Genomic DNA, 17688 nt, shown 5'->3' with positions numbered 1-17688 from the left:
CAGAGTGGTTTACACTGTGTTATTTATTCATAGGTGATATGTTGATACTTGATATATTCTTAGCTGAATAGCTTAACAAAGTAGTTCTTGAAGTGTGGTCTCTAGACCAGAAGCTTCAGCATCATTTGAGAACTTGTTAGAAATGCGAATTTTCAGGTCCCACATCTACTTACTTAGAAACTCTGAGGGAAGTCTAGCAATCTGTGTCTTAACAAGCTTTCCAGTTAATTCTGATAGCCCACTGAAGTTGGAGAAACGTCAGTTTAATACCGTTTAAGACTTCTGCTTTTATCCTCTTATCTGAAAGAACTGAAAAACTGAACAAAAGATAGGAAATAATGGTTCTCAGACATTGGACATCAGGCAGCTCAGGATAGTCATCCTTGAGAAATGGAAAAAAAAGTGAAATGATCCCTATCACTGCTCTGGCATACTACCTAGACAGAGTTTCCAGACTGAAGTCAGGGGGAGGGTTTTCAGGCAAGGCCTGGCCATCTCTGTGAGTTAGGGAGATGGAGCTGGGTGGCTAGATTTTTCAGGGCAGAATAGCAGATAAGAGAAAGCTACATAGAAAAAAAGACCTAGAGAGCTTCAAAGCCCCCCCCCCCCCCCGCCCAAGCCTGTGGCTGATTGCTGATCAGAACATGAGTCTGAGGAAACTACCTGAGGGAAAGATCTGCCCAAATGGAGCAGAGGAAATAATCCCTACAGCTCACACAGGGCTGGGGATAGGTTGTGTTCCCACCATCTGGAGGCAGAACCTTCTAATTCACAGAACATTGGTAGAATACCCAGAGGTTATTGCCTTAGTAGTGGGGCAAAGTTGGCCCTCGACTAAAGGCTGTTCTGGTCCTGGCTAATAAGACTTAAAAGTCTTGAAAGGATCAAACTATTTCCAAATAACATAACTGCATCCTAGAACAAAGCTCTAGGATATTGATAGGAAAACTTACAATGACTGGTATCTAATACAATCAACAATGAAGAGGAAAAAAACCAATTAATAGGAACAGATCAAAAAGTGACACAGACAATAAAATCCATTAAAAAAGACATTAAAATGGTTATAACTGCATTCATATGATCAGGTAGCGAAATGCTTGAGCATGTTAAATGGAGACATGGAAAATATCAAAAAGGCCTAAGTTGAATTTCTCGAGACGAAAGGTACAATGTGTAAGATGAAAACTGCTATTAGATGCAACAGAATAAAAAATTAAATAACTTAAAGACACAGCAGCAAAAACTACCCAAAATTAAACTCAGGGGAAAAAAGACTGAAAAAAAAGTGAGTAGAACATCAGTGAACTGTGGAACAACTTCACATGACCTGATACATGTGCTTAGAGTTCCTGAAAGAAACAGAGAATATTTGAGAAAATGATGACCAGACATGTTCCAAATTTCATGAAAACAAGTCTAAGTCCAAGAAATTCAGCAAAGCCTAGGAACAAGAAATATGAAAACTATACCAAGGCGTATTATGATTGAATTGCTTAAAATCAGCGATAATGAGACAATCTTAAAAGTTGTCAGAGGGTAAAATGCCACAGAATATGTGGAGTGGGGGCTGGCTGGTGGGGGTTGGGGGGAGGGGTGAATAAAAAGGTAAGAATTACAGCAGACTTCTTGCGGGAAACAATGTAAGCCACAGGACAGTGGAACAATATCGAAAAATCTTTCAAAAATGAAGGTTAAATAAAATTTCTTTCAGGCATATAGAAGCTAAAAGAATTCATCACAGCAACAGACTGAAACAAAACACATTTTTAAAAGAAGGCAGAAATTTTTAAATTTTCAGGCAGAAGGAAAATGATATTAGAACGAAATCTAGAGCTACTTAAGGAATGAAGAACACTGGAAACAGTACATAGATAAGTAAGTATAAAACACTCCCCCACCCTGCCTTTTTAAAAAAATCTGCTTCATAGATAATTGTATGTTTAACAGAAAAAAAATACAACATATACAATGTACTGTAGGGTTTATAATGTGGAAATCAAATGTCAAATGTATGACACTGAGAGCACAAAGGCCTGGAGGTGGGAAAAGGAAGTGTGCCATTGTGAGGTTTTTATACTGTATATGAAGTGGTATATTATCACTTGAAAGTTGGCGGTAATAGAATAAGGACATACACCATAAACTCTAAAGCAACCACTAAAACAAAATAAAATAGTTACAGTCAACAAGCCACCAAAGGAAAGAAAATGGAATCATAAAAATATTCCAAAAGAGAGCAAAGAGATATAAAAAAAAAAAAAAAGAGAGAATAACAGATGGGCCAAATAAAAATCAAATTGCAAGATGATGGATTTAGAAACCCACCATATCAGTAAATACTTGGACACATAAACAAGATTTTTTTTTTTGCCTATAAGTCAGGCAAATAAACAAGTTTTATCTCCCATCAGCATTAAATTTCTCTCAAAAAGTTGTGCCGTGAAAGATTAGAAAGTTGAACTAATCGTGGTTATAATAGCAAAATGATCTTGGCAGTGATTCCTTTCTGAACTTAAGCATATCACAGAAAGATGTCTAACAAGTTCAGCCAAGAGACACTGCTGAAGGCACTTTTCATTTCTTACTTCACAGAGATTTATGTAACTCAGATTGCTATAGGGTAACGATCCAGGCATGGAGGGCTTGAAAGGGATTTATTGCTCACAAGGCTGGGGCTTAGGAACGCTATTAAAAGGACTTTCCTTTGTTCCCCTGAGACTCAAGGAAACTCTGCAGGCTTTTGGAGCCAACTCTCTTGTTTGGTCAGTGGGGTCTGCTCTTTTGCAGTCCACTGCTTGAGGAGTCCCTGGGCCTCTCCTCTGCCTCATCTGTGTCCTGCTTCCCTCCCTCTGATTACACCTGCTGCTTTTTAGTTCCTGCCTCCCTCCAGGCTCGGGCCTTGTCCATTCGAGGCACAGGAAATGAGGGAAGGACGGCAGGGATGTGAAGTGGGGCTGGGAAGAGTTTTGTTGGAGACTGGTTAATAGTCTGGGCAGAGAGGCGCTGGGACGTCGTGGGGTGTGCGAGAGATTGAGAATGAAAGAAGGAAAAGAGAATATCAAGATGTGTGTCTGTGGCTATGAATTGAATCCCCTTGACAATGATTGAGAGGCACCGTTAAGGAGAGAAATTGCTTTCAGTGGAATTTTGGCTGCTATATTTGATTCCAGGAATAGGAGGGCACAGACAGACTAGACCACATGGGGCATATTAGTGGACAGTGGCTAGTGCTCTTTGGCTGCCATTGTCCACACCCCTCCTTTTGGTAAGGCACCCCCAATTTCTTCTGAGCACCAACTCTCTTCCCGATCTCAATTCATGGGCTTCTCCTGGAATTGGCTCCACCTCCAAGCCCAAGGATGAGCATGTGACTTAGGCATGGCCAATCAGAGCACCACATTCCCCTGGCCAGGATGGATTTAGGGAGTATGCATAAGTTCTCTTTTGAACAGGGAGAGCCATGCCCAGGATATTTGCTGAGGGAAGAGAAATACTTCCTTTACTACTGGGTTTTAACATAGGAATGAAGCTGAAATGTAGGTGAACAGGGCTGATGTAAGGAGACGGGAGGTCCTGGTAACATTGTTTTAGCTCCTACACCAACCCATGCCTCAGCTAGCCCTCAGCTTTTTAACTACATAAACCAATAAATACTTTTTTTTTTTTTTTGATTATGGTAGTGTGAGTTGAGTTTTTGGCCACTTGGAACTATAAAAGTCTAAATTACACAGCATTCAACTTATATCTGTGTTACATTTGTTTAAGGCCTGTCTCCATGACTGTACTTCATAAGGGCAGGGTCTGTGTCTTTTTTGTTCTCTACTGTATCCCTATCACCTTGTATAGTGTCTGGAGTATTCATTGGGTAAATAATTAGGGGCATCTTTGTGACTGGTTATTGTCTGTTTTCCTGCTAGACTTTAAGCTCTCTGAGGGCTTTTGTATATATAATATGATATATATAACGTATATATATTTTTTTGTCTCGTTTATCTTAGGCTTTCAGCCTAATGCACAAGCCTTGGCATCTATAAGGTACTTCACAAATGTTGGTAGAATGAATGAACATATACAGGAAAAAAGATATAAACCCAAAGCACAACAAGGGATTAAGTGCCCACATGAAAAGGCCAATTAACTCTTTGTAACTTGATTTCCCAGATATGCAATGCCTATGAAGTGAAAACTTGTTTTGTTTTGTTTTTATTTTTTACATATTTTTTAATTTTTTAGTGTTAAGTTTATTCACTTATTTTTGAGAGAGAATGCACATGAGTGGGGAGGGCCAGAGAGGGGGAGAGAGAGAGAATCCCTAGTAGGCTCCATGCTGTCAATACAGAGCCCAATGCAGGGCTTGAACTCACAGACTGGGAGATCATGACCTGAGCTGAAATCAAGAGTCAGATACTTAACCGATTGAGCCACACAGGCACCTCCTTGTTTTGTTTTTTTTTTTAAATGTTTATGTATGTATGTATGTATTTGTCTATTGAGAGAGAGAGAGAGAGAGAGAGAGAGAGAGAGAGAGAGAGAGAGAGTTCAAACAGGGGAGGGACAGAGGGAGAGGGAGACAGAGTCCCAAGCACTGGCAGTGCAGAGCCTGATGCAGGGCTCAAACCCAGGAACCATGAGATCATGACCTGAGTCAAAACCAAGTCAGACACTTAATCGACTGAGCCATCTAGGTACCCCAAAACCTTGGTTTTTATGACAGATTTAGAAGACTGGGAATGAATCAGGTAATCATCACTATTATATTTTCCTCTCTTCTCTTCTACTTATCAAAAGTGATCATATCTTTTTACTTCATGCATGCTTCTCTGACCTAAGAAGGCCTAAGCTTGTGTATAAGACTTAGAGTAGTGGTTAACATATCATTATCATATAGTTTATGAATTTGCAATATCTAGAGAAAAAGACGTAGGGCTCTATAGTAGTTACAGTATCAAAAGGTAGGGCAGAAGTTCAAGTCACATAAGCTATATTTCTAGGTTATTTAAAATAGTCACTTATAAACGACAAAGAAATGAATATCTGGTAAAGATCCTAAAAAGCCCACAAGTGATTCTAATCCCTACTCATGGACCCATGCAAGCAATGAGTCTATTCCAAGACCAGGAAGAAAAGTTTTCATCATTTCCTTTCCCTGCTTAAGTATTGTATATGATTCAACAAAGGAAGCAGAGTTTTCTGAAAAAGACTTGAATGCTATGAGTTGTCTAAACCATCTTCAGTGGTAGGAAGGAAAGGCTGTGATTCCAGAAAAATGTGGTTTTGCCTGGGCCATCTTTTTTGTCAGGACAGTGCTGGTAAACAGCCTTCTGGAATGAGCAGAAGCATTCCTTTTCTCCGGCAAGAACAAACCCAAGCCAAGCCCAGGCCTGAGAAACAAAAGGCAAATAGGGAGCAAAACAAGACTTCCTTTGCTGGTTTCTGACAGTCTTCTCTCATTTGTTCCTCTTCCTCTGCCCCTCCTCAGGTGAAATGACCCATTAAGTTCACAGAGTTGAGCATTGTCATGCAGAGGAATCTCAGATTTCTTAGGTTGATTTTATCAATTAACCAATGCATGATGTTGTTGGAAATTGTGGGCGTTGGCTCGCAGTATAATGAGCTCTAGAGAATATAAAAAATTTCAAAACATTAACTTTCTGTCAATGAACTCAGGGTTAGAAAACAGGTCTGAAAGATTGAACTCAGAAACAGAGAAATGTTTCCTTCTTCATGTTAAAGTCTGGAGCAAGGATTTGAAAATTTATACAACATAGGAAGAAATGAGGTGCTTCTTTGACACTGGGACAAAAGAAATGTGTGCCCTTAGCTACTATCCAGCTTGACTCCCTCCTCTACAGGAAACAATTATGAAACTATAAAGTAACTCTTTTTTTATAGAGAGACATGAAAAACTATTTGTCAAACAACAGGAAGAGAGTGTTGTGGTCAGATCAATAGCACACTGACATTGTGGGTATTCTGCTATGACATTTATAGATCTGCACTGTAGTCTTTCTTGATAATGGTGTTTATTACAATAGGATTTCATGTGTGCTATTAAAGTGATAGTGTCGATCATCTAAATATTACTTATATCCTAAATATGTAAGTCCTAATGTATATCCTTAGTAGCTAGTATACTATGAGCACATAGCATTTGTTTGTACCGGATATATCATAGGTGCTCATTGAGTGTTGAAATAAAAGGATAAAATGTTGATTTGTTTTAGCAAGCATTTATTTTAAATTTTTTTTTTCAACGTTTATTTATTTTTGGGACAGAGAGAGACAGAGCATGAACAGGGGAGGGGCAGAGAGAGAGGGAGACACAGAATCGGAAACAGGCTCCAGGCTCCGAGCCATCAGCCCAGAGCCTGATGCGGGGCTCGAACTCACGGACCGCGAGATCGTGACCTGGCTGAAGTCAGACGCTTAACCGACTGCGCCACCCAGGCGCCCCACGAGCATTTATTTTAAAGTTTCTCTAAGTTCTTATCTGGAGTTTTTGGTAAGAGTAACCTGATATGACTCAATGTGTTTATACCTTCCCAATGATGTACACAGAGATCCCACAGATGTCTGGAAATCATTTAATAGCTTCTTATTATTACAGTTAAGCACTCCTTAGCTCACATGATAATTTTAATAGCCTTGGATGCCTAAATTAGTGGTTCTTCCCATGCTTCATACATAGGAAAGATTGTTTCTCTATGTGTCACATTCTCAAGGCAAGGTTTGCAAATTGAAGAGGAAAATATCTGATCAAGTTCTTTTTTTATCATCAACTAATACTATAAATGTGAATCTATGTCGGGGGTGCCTGGGTGGGTCAGTTGGTTAAGCGTCCAACTTCGGCTCAGGTCATCTCACCATTCCTGAGTTCGAGCCCAGCATCAGGCTCTGTGCCGACAGCTCAGAGCCTGGAGCCTGTTTCGGATTCTGTGTCTCCCTCTCTGTCTCTGCCCCTACCCTGCTCATGCTCTGCCTCTCTCTGTCTCAAAAATAAATTTAAAAATTTTTTAAAAATGTGAATCTATGTGATACATATAGGGGAAATTAGAAGAGCTGGTTATTCAGGAGCACCTGGGTGGCTCAGTTGGTTAAGCAACCAACTTTGGCTCAGGTCATGATCTTGCAGTCTGTGAGTTTGAGCCCTGGGTCAGGCTCTGCGCTGACAGCTCAGAACGAGGAGCCTGCTTCGGATTCTGTCTCTCTCTCTCTCTCTCTCTCTCTCTGCTCCTCTCCCACTGTCTCTCTCTTTCAAAAATAAATAACCATTAAAAAAAAAGAATAGCTGGTTATTCAATTATCAGTTCTTTTTTGCTAATACGTGTGTGTATATAAATACATATATATGTATATAATATGAACATATTTATATGATATATGATATATATATATCATTATATATAACATATAAATGAATATATGTTATTCATTTATTTGGTTGGGGGGGGGGGCGTGCCTGGGTGGCTCAGTCAGTTAAGAGACTGAATTCAGCTCAGGTCATGATCTCACAGTTCGTGAGTTTGAGCCCAACATAGGGCTCTGCACTGACAGCTCAGAGCCTGGAGCCTGCTTCCGATTCTGTGTCTCCCTCTCTCTCTCTCTCTTTCTGGACTTCCCCCACTTGTTCTCTCTCTCTCTCTCTCTCTCTCTCTCTCTCTCTCTCTCTCTCAAAGATAAATAAATAAACATTAAAAAGAAAAAGAAAAGAAAAGAAATTCCCAAACTTTAAAAAAAGAGAGTGTGTGTGAACAGTGGAGGGGTAGAGAGAGAAAGAGGGAGAGAGAATCCCAAGCAAGCTCTGAGTTGTCAGCACAGAGCCCAACACAGGGCTCGATCCCATGAACCATGAGATCACAACTTGAGCTGAAACCAAGAGTTGGACACTTAACTGACTGAGGCACTCAGGTGCCCCTAAAATGTATCTTCGAGATATATATTTTTTAATGTTTATTTATTTTTGAGAGAGAGAGAGAGAGAGAAAGAGAGAGAGAAATACACAGAGTGCAAGCAGGGAAGGGGCAGAGAGGGAGACGTAGAATCTGAAGCAGGCTCCAGGCTCTGAACTGTCAGCACAGAGCCTGAGGTGGGGCTCAAACTCACAAACCATGAGATCGTGACTTGGGAAAGTTTGGATACTGCTAGAACTGTTCTCTTAACCTTACAGTTCCTCTGGATGTTTGCTGTCCCCGATTTTAACCATACAAATTAATCGTGTAAGGATTTGAGATACAAGGCAGAATGTATTTTCCAAAGATGGTCACCACAGTATATCCCACCCCTTACAATGTGATGTTGATACTGCTTCTATTCAGAGGTGGCATCTGTCTTTCCTCCCCTTGAATCTGATGGGCCTGTGACTATGATAGAAATGACTCTGATTTTTTTTTTATGTTTATGTTTATTTATTTTGAGAAAGAGAGAGGATGAGCGGGGGAGGGGCATGAGAGAAAGAGGGAGAGAAAAAGAGAATCCATGCTGTCAGCACAGAGCCCGATGCAGGGCTCAATCCCATGAATCTGGGAGATCATGATCTGAGCAGAAATCAAGAGTTGGATGCTTAACCGAATGAACCACCCAGAGGCCGTGACTCTATGTGATTTCTAGGCAAGATAGCTTCTGCCTAGTGCTTCTGGGTCACTTGATCTTGAATCCCAATAGGCATGTGTGAAGAAGCCCAGGCCACAGGCAGAGGCTGTGTATGGGTGTTCGGACTACAACCTTGACTGACTTTCCTGCCAATAGCAGAATCCACGGGCTATGAGAATGAAGAAACCTTCAAGATGACTTCAGTACGAAAAACTGTCAGACTGCATAAGAAAAAAAACTCCAAGGAAGAATTGCCCCCTATAGCCAAGTAAACCTTCACAGTTGTGAGCGTCAAATAATAATAAAATGTTGTTTTTTTAAGGCACTAAGTTCTAGGGGCATACATTATGCAACAATAAATAACTGGAACAAATAGAATGAGGTTCTCTTCAATTCCCTATGTGGTCTTTTGTGGTAGAAGAATTCACAGCGTTCTCTGTTTTCTGGAAGTTTTCCTCCTGATCACCTAGCATCAAACTATGGAAAGAGAAGTCAGACTGGACTGCCAGTCATGTAGCAATCTCTGATCATCTTATCTTTTGGTGTAGTCAAGACTACTGGGAAAACTACAAAAGCCTGACAATATGAGAAGTATAGTATCATTTTGGTTTGGGTTTTTTTTTTGGTTTTGTTGATTTTTGTTTTTTTCTTGGTGCATAACTGAGCTCATTGAGGGCATAGATTTTGTCTGTTTTCTCTCTTCATGCTGTACCCTCAAAGCCTAGAATAGTGCCTAGCAGAGAGGCTCCCTGAAAATATGGTGGATGAATGAATGTAAATGCATTGAACAGAGTGAGCACCAAAATTTATTTCTGGCAGATAGAATTATGTATGATTTTCTTCTTTGTTTTTCCTAAATTCTCTACTATGATCATGGATTACTTGTATAATGTACTTGTAAAAGTTCATGGCATTCTATTTAGAATAATAAAAGCTTTCAAATACTTAAATAGAAACATATATTCAAATCTTTTTATAAGCAAAATATCTTCTTGGAAAAAAAAGGATGCATTCTAGTAAGTCTCAAGAGAAAGCTTTGTGTTGTATAGGCAGAGGCAGTAATAAATGCAGATTTTCTTAGTTACTGTATGGATTCTCTACAAGGTATCATAGAAACACAGATTTCTGTCAAGTTTTGAATTAATTAGTTGGCTTATTTTACTGTCTTGTTATAATTTCTTTATTTAGCTCAGCTGGGACTAATTTTATCCATCAATTTAAAAATACCGGATTATCACCTTGTGCCAAAAAGGCCCTGAGAGAAAGTCCTTTGCCTTTACAATTGTTCAGATTTAGGATGGAAAACAGATACCCAATTCTGATCGACTGTGCTGGAGATGACCCAGTACACCCTGCAGAAAAGGTAATGATGATGCCTAGTTGATTAGCAATGTCTGCCATGGATCAGGTGGAGTAGAGAGCAGGTGTGATGGCCTGTGAGTGCAGGCCTTTGTCAATGGCTATCTTAATCTGTCTTGTACCAGGCCCTACTTGTTTACAAACTCTAGGGTGAGTTTAAAATGTGATAGGCAGAATAACAACTCTGAAAGATGTCCACATTCTCATCCCTGGAATCGGGATCACAGTTTTGACTGAACTGAGAGATAAAAAGATCACTGATTGCAACACAATTGGCAGTCCAGTTAGACTTCTCTTTCCATAGCTTGTCTTTGTGAATATGTTATGTCCCATGGCAAAGGGGAATTAGGGAACAGGTGGAATAAATTACCACCGGCTAACCTAAAATAGGGAGAGTACCCTGGCTTATCCAGATGGTTGCATTTTAGTCATAAGGGTCTTTAAAAGTGGAAGAGGAAAAAAAAAAAGTGGAAGAGAGAGGCAGAAGAGTCAGGGTTGGAGGACGAAGTGACTGTGGAGGAGAGAACTGGAGAGGTGGTTGCATGAAGGACTCTGCTTCTGGTTGGTTGCTGGCTTTGAAGATGGAGAAGGGCGCTGGGAGTGAAGGATGGCAGACTCTAGAAGCTGGAAAAGGCAAGGTAAAGGGTTCTATTCTTGAGCCCCCAGAAAGCAGGGTACCCTACCAGTAACTTGCTCTTGGCCCAGTGGGATCCACGTCATATTTCTAACTGTAGGGAGGAAAAATAATATTCCCTTTACCTTTCTGAGTTCATGGATGAGCCCTTCTGTACTAAAGGATTAACAAGAAGTAAAAAAAAAACCCACAGTTTATTAACATGTATACTTTATGTATATATGCTAGATGTTAATTTGAGATTAAAAACCATCTTAGGGGCGCCTGGGTGGCGCAGTCGGTTAAGCGTCCGACTTCAGCCAGGTCACGATCTCGCGGTCCGTGAGTTCGAGCCCCGCATCAGGCTCTGGGCTGATGGCTCGGAGCCTGGAGCCTGTTTCCGATTCTGTGTCTCCCTTTCTCTCTGCCCCTCCCCTGTTCACGCTCTGTCTCTCTCTGTCCCAAAAATAAATAAATGTTGAAAAAAAAAAAAAACCATCTTAATAGGGAAAGGAAGGGTAGATATATACCTCCTAAGTGACTTTTGTGAAAGAAGAATGTTCCACAACCCCCTCCCCAACTGCTGACCCATTGGTTTTTTAGATCTCACTTTAAAATTCACGGCCAGTTTCTTCTAACAACTTGAGTGTCAGGTCTCTCAACTTAATAGGTGATATTGTGTGTGAAGCGAGCAAGTTTTAACATTGCTGATAAATGGTCTAATTTCCCTTTCTTGCAAATGATTTTTGTCTAGAAGAATAGATGGGAGGTAAGATAGTCTGAGGCAAAGTCTGTCTGGGTGTGGTGTCTACCTCTGGCCTCAGCAGTGATAAGAGTCGGCTTCCTTGGTTAATGAAACGCCAAAGAAGGGGTTTTATAACAATTGAGCTCCTTTTGGAGGAAGGGGAGATAAGGGAAGTTCAGAGAAAGCCTCTCTGTGCATCTGCTCTTTTTCAAGTGCCTACAGATCAAAATAACCAGTATGCCAAAGCCGCACATTTTGGGGCAGTATAGTTCATTACCTCTCGTAAACTACAGACTTGTAAGATGATAAGTTTGTGTTGTTAAGTTAGTGGTAATTTGTCACAGCTGCAGTGGCAAAGTAAGACAATATGGGCTATTCTACCTTTAAAAAAGAAACTGCTGTTCCACAACCCCCTCCCCAACTGCTGACCCATTGGTTTTTTAGATCTCACTTTAAAATTCATGGCCAGTTTCTTCTGACAACTTGAGAGTCAGGTCTCTCAACTTAATAGGTGATATTGTGTGAGAAGCGAGCAAGTTTTAACATTGCTGATAAATGGTCTAATTTCCCTTTCTTGCAAATGATTTTTGTCTATCCAGCAAGACCACATTCATCGAACAATTAGAGAACAGTACAAAATAAAGCATTCGAATTGGATTGCTGTAAGGAAGGGGAGAGATTAATGTTAGCTAGAAATATTGACTATGGCTTTGAGGAAAAACTGTAATCACTGAATACTGGATTTAAAAAAAACTACCATTTAGGAAGAACCAACTATTGCTTCATATACATCATCTTATTTCACCTTTAGAACAGCTTTCAAAGGGAGAGATTGTGGTGAGGATCTCAAGGCTCAGTCCAGGAATTAACTAGTTCAAGTCCAGAACAGCGTAGAGGGTCCCTTGATGGATCAGGTAACATTTTCCTTTGTGATAAGATTTGCCCTGTGGCCTCCTATTGTCTCAAATCCTTAGTTTGATGACCTGATACACCCTTTTGGAAGGGTTACTTGCAGACCCTCTCCTTCCAGCTATGGGGAAAAGCAGATGATTTACTTTACTCTTAAGAGGTATGATTGGCTTTAAGAAACAATAGTCCTACAGGCCGCCTGGGTGGCTCAGTGGGTTAAGCGTCCAACTTCATCTCAGGTCATCATCTTGCGTGGTTCGTGAGTTTGAGCCCCGCGTTGGGCTCTGTGCTGACAGCTCAGAGCCTGGAGCCTGCTTCAGATTCTGTCTCCCTCTCTCTCTGCCCCTCCCCCCACTCGCACTCTGTCTCTGTCTCTCAAAAAGTGAATAAATGTTAAAAAAAAAAAAAAAAGGACAACAATAGTCCTAATATGTAAGTATAGCTGACGTAATGTCTACAGCAGTGCTTCTAAAGTTGTGTCATATGTTAAAGCACCTGGGGAACTTTAAAAAAAATCTCTGTACAGGCCACACTGCACACCAATTACATCCTAAACTCTTGGAGTGGATTTAGACAGTGATACTTTTGTTTAAAGCTTCTAAGGCGATTCCAAGTTTAGGAACTCTTTTATTTATTTTTAATATTTTTAAGTTTATTTATTTATTTAGAGAGAGACAGAGACAGCATGAGGGGGGAGGGGAGGGGCAGAGAGAGAGGGAGAAGAGGGAGAATCCCAAGCAGGCTCCTCACCATAAGCACAGATCCCAACATGGAGCATGAACCCACAGAGCTGCTAGATCACGACCTGAGCCGAAACTGAGAGTCGGACGCTTAACTCACTGAGCCACCCAGGTGCCCCCCAGGTTTAGGAACTCTTGATCTGCAAACTAGAACCTCACTGTGGTTGTTATAGCCCCAGCATTGACTGGTTTATGGTATGTAACAGTTAAACGAGCACACAAGTTTTCAAATGAGTGTTTTGAGAGGCTCACCATAAACTTGGTTCCTCAAAGTTAGAAGCTTAATGAGATTCGGGTTGTTTTAAACCACAGATTCATTTAATAGACTTTGGGTGTCTGAGCCTATTGATGAAATTTCCTTTTTTCTAACTTTGCATATATTTTTTCTATTCACAATTTTTCTAATGCCTTCATTTTCTGTAGCTTCTCTATTTATACCACTATACATATGTAGAGAGTGTCTACCTTTCCAGCGTTCGACTACTAAGGTGGTCATTATGGACTTTAAGACAAAAACTCAGAAGCAGGAAAACCTTTTCAAATGTAATGTAAATAAAGGAAAGCCAAACAAAGACACTACCAGTCTTGTGATGTGTAGTAGAAAACTCCTGTCCCAATGGGGCCAGGCAGGAAATCTAAATAAACAAAATGGACTAGTGTTGTTAACAGAGAATGGGAGGCATGGAGGGGGGAGAACAGAGGGAGTACACAGTATCCATTGTTGCCAGATTTTCCTCTTTTTAAAGAGAAGCCAAATCAGGTCTTTTTAAGTGCCTATATATTTCTTAATGTCTGCTCAAACAATTTTGGAACACTGTGTTATTCAGACAAAACGTGTGTGCTTGGGACTCAGCCACACCGGCCTCTGATACTTTGAAGCACGGACTATGGTGGATTTATGGGGACACGTGTCCTCCAGTGAGTCTCCTTGGGATCCAGCCTTGACTAGAATGATAGCAAATGGTGCAATCCTGAATTTTTTTTTTTTTACCCTAGAGATAAGATCATTGGCCATTGATTGGACTGTTAATCATCATTAGTTATTATTAGACATTGAGATAAAAATGATCACAAAATTGAACAATTCTGTAATAGTTAATAGCATTGTCTGGAATACTATTTTTTGTGTACTCTGCACAGCTATTATGTATTATTTAATAATAACATCTATCAGTAAAGAATTAAAACTAATCCATGGCTGTGGAAGAGATCATGGAATGGTGGTAAAAGTGGCTTTTGAGATAGAAAAGGCGTTGAAGGACAGGGTGTAAGATGAAGAAAGATGAGAACCCAGGGAAACTGCATTTGTATCTCTTTGTGGGAAACTGGTAGAATTATTTACTTAAAAGAGGTTTTGATGAGGATGGAAGAATTACAGAAATCCATTTTTATAAATACTTTGATCTCTTGCTTTGTTCTAGTTATTAGCAAACTCGAAGCAGAGATTTCTTTTTGCTTTGTTGCTTATTATTTGCAAAGCATGTATAGGCCAAATTCACTGTATCTGACCTTCTTCCTCTCTGTCCTTTCAGCTTTCATTTCCTTTGTGTCAGATGCTTTGAATTACATATAGTAATAGAGACTGGCTACAGTTGATTAGTTCTGGAGAGTGGTAAGATTAGTCACCTGCAATCCACAGTGGCTAGAAGCATACAAAATCTTTTAATTTGCTTAGCTTCTGACTTACAAATATGCCATTTCTGGATAAACCTGCTACTTTCCTTTCAACCCCACCCTCTGTTCAGTTTCCTGAGGTTTGTTAATGGAAAAATTCTTAATCCCATATAATAAAAGAAATAATCAAAAAGGCCAGTTGATGTTCGCCCCTTTTGTTGTAAACAGCTGCAGCTACCAAAGGTGAAAAGGAAGTGGTGGTGATAATTCTGTATTTTTTTAAACATCACAGAATTTGATATGTGGCAGGGATTAAAACCTATTGGGGTGCCTGGGTGGCTCAGTCGGTTAAGGGTCCGACTTCAGCTCAGGTCATGATCTTGCACTCCATGAGTTTGAGCCCCACGTCAGGCTCTGTGCTGACAGCTCAGAGCCTGGAGCCTGCTTCAGATTCTGTGTCTCCCTCTCTCTCTGCCCCTCCTCTGCTCATGCTCTGTCTCTCTCTGCTCTCAATAATAAATAAATGTTAAAAAAAAAAAAAAAAACCTATCTGGGCATGCCCTTGTTTTTACAGTGTGGGTTAGTGACTTGGCCAATGTCACACAGCTAGCCAGTGGAGGCACTAGACCCTAAGCCATATGTTTTGACTTTGATCTCACTATAAAGCTCATAATTTCTAAGACCTTCTCCTATTTTGTCCTTATAACAGCACCATGCAAGAGCAGGGTAGGAATTCCCATTTCATTTTACAAATGATTAAACTGGGTCTCCAAAGTATAGAATTATCTTCAAGGTCAAATAACTAGAAGCCAGAGTTCTCCATCATATTCAGGACCTTTCAGAGGTTTGAGATTGTCTAAGCTAGTTCCATTTCTTGAAACTCCCATTGTCTTTAAAAATTCCCAAACAAGATCACCTTTATTTTGAAGGTTTACATTTAACAAATCATTTCTTCTAACAACCCCCCCCCCCCACCTCCAAAGATTACTGTTAAGTCAAAGTTCATCTGGAGAAAATATCTAAAGTCTACATTTCAGACTTCAGTGAATATGAGGGCAAGGCTAATTTGTCCTTTTGAATGACCCCCTGACCTTGGTGGAGAAAGGAAAGGGAGACAGGCATAGAGATGTGGTGAGACCATAGCACCTGCCTGAAATCAGTTAAAACTTCGAGTTTTTTAGGCAACCCCATAATTTCTATACAGAAAGGCAGCAATTGCTGGAATCTCTGGTTTGAAGCTGCATGTGCGTAATACTTTAAGAACATTTATCAAAGAACAGAGATCTCAGAAGAGGTAGGAACTAGCAGATATTATTGGTTGTGGAGGGAGGGGCCAGGTGGGAAAGATTGGCCAAATTATCCTTGGCTTTCTGCACCTATTATTTGATGCAGTATATGAATCATCAGTGGACTTCTCTCACAGAGAAGTGAATAAAATTTCCATCTACATTCTCCATCCCTCTCTTGATTCTTCGTTTCTAACAAAAAGGGTTCTGTCCTTTTATTATTGATTGTGGCCTTAAATAAAGAATTCTTTAGATTCCCTCGTGCTCACCACCTCTGGCTCTTTCCAGACCAACTTCCGAAACCAACGACCATAGTGAAAACTGAAATGTAACTGAAAAGAATCTGTCTCATTGTAAAGACACTCATAGTTCTGAAGACCTTTTCACATTTGATCCTTTTAAAGCACCAGGCAATAGGCAGGGTAGAAATTATTACCCTATTTTACAAATGCTTAAGCTGAATCTTAGAAGGTATAGAAATATGTTCAAAGTTACGTAACTGTGACCCAGAAACAGTTTCCACAGTTCCATTTCAATTTTTTAAAAGTATATTTATTTTGAGGGGGCTGCAGAGACAGAGGAAGAGAGAGAGCATCCCAAGCAGGCTCCACACTGTCAGCACAGAGCCTAATGTGAGGCTCAAACTCACAGGGAGATCATGACCTGAGCTGAAACCAAGAATTGGACGCTTAACCTACTGAGCCACCCAGGCAACCCCACAGTTCCATTTCAATTCTATAGATTCTCTAAAAGGATATTTTGCTAATGACTTAGAACTTGGGGAAAGTTCATGTCTGATTTTAAAATTCAGGATATTTTTGTCTTGTTTATCACAGTATACCCAAAAACTTCAAGAGTTTTGTGTGTTTGTATTTTAGTGTTTATGCAATCCTGCAACTATTTTTAAACAATTCAGTATTTATTTTGGACTCTAATCCAGATTTCATTCACTCCTAAGGTTTCCCAGTGGTCAGCTACTTCTATGTTGTTAGCTGTTTATCTTGACTGCAATCAGTTTGGGAGAAATTTGAGGGGGACAACTCGGTAATTATTGGTGTTTTTGCGATTCAGCATTTGGTAGATGGCTTTTGAGAAATACTTGAGATCATACTTACTATTAACCGACTGACGAACACTCCACTAAAATTAGTCTTTTCTAAAATCATGGGAAACTGTTCTTGTTTGACATAAAACAGCTCTTATAAGCACTGGAATGTATAATTTAAGGCTCTGAATACTACTTTTCATTTTTCCAAAGTACTTTCACATATCTGATCTCTATAAAATCTAGGGGTGGGAAGATTATGCACCATTCTGTCAGTTTTCACAGTAGGAAAAAGAAAGGCTAAATTTGCCCAGTGTTGTGTAGATAATTAGTGGTAGACCATGAACCCTAACCAACTCCCAGTTGGCCTTCTGACCTTGCTTTTTATGTGTTGACATAACGGGGGAGCAATGATTTTGGCCAACCAGCTGGCATTTAAATATTTGAGAAAAATAACAGTTTGTATCCCCTCCTTCTGTGCCAGTTACCAGTTCCTTTCTATCTTTGGCCACATAAAAGAATCCTTGGATCTTAGAGGAACCCCTTTTTTGATTTGAAATATCGGCTACTCTTTTGTCAACATCCTCATTATCTGTGATATGTATTCTGCCACTTGGTTTATAGTCCACGTAGCTCTCTAGTATGCCATTTTTCTTTTTTTTAAAGTTTTATGTGTTTAACCCTAGTCTTGCCGATATAACAAGTTTATTTTTAGGTAGAGACTGACACTTTTCCAGGTGTGTGTGTGTGTGTGTGTGTGTGTGTGTGTGTGTGTGTGTGTGTGT

This window comes from Herpailurus yagouaroundi, unplaced genomic scaffold (genome assembly GCF_014898765.1).
Source record: "Herpailurus yagouaroundi ecotype Mexico unplaced genomic scaffold, PumYag 182, whole genome shotgun sequence".
In the NCBI taxonomy this organism is placed as follows: Eukaryota; Metazoa; Chordata; class Mammalia; order Carnivora; family Felidae; genus Herpailurus; species Herpailurus yagouaroundi.
This window is presented reverse-complemented; position numbering follows the sequence as displayed.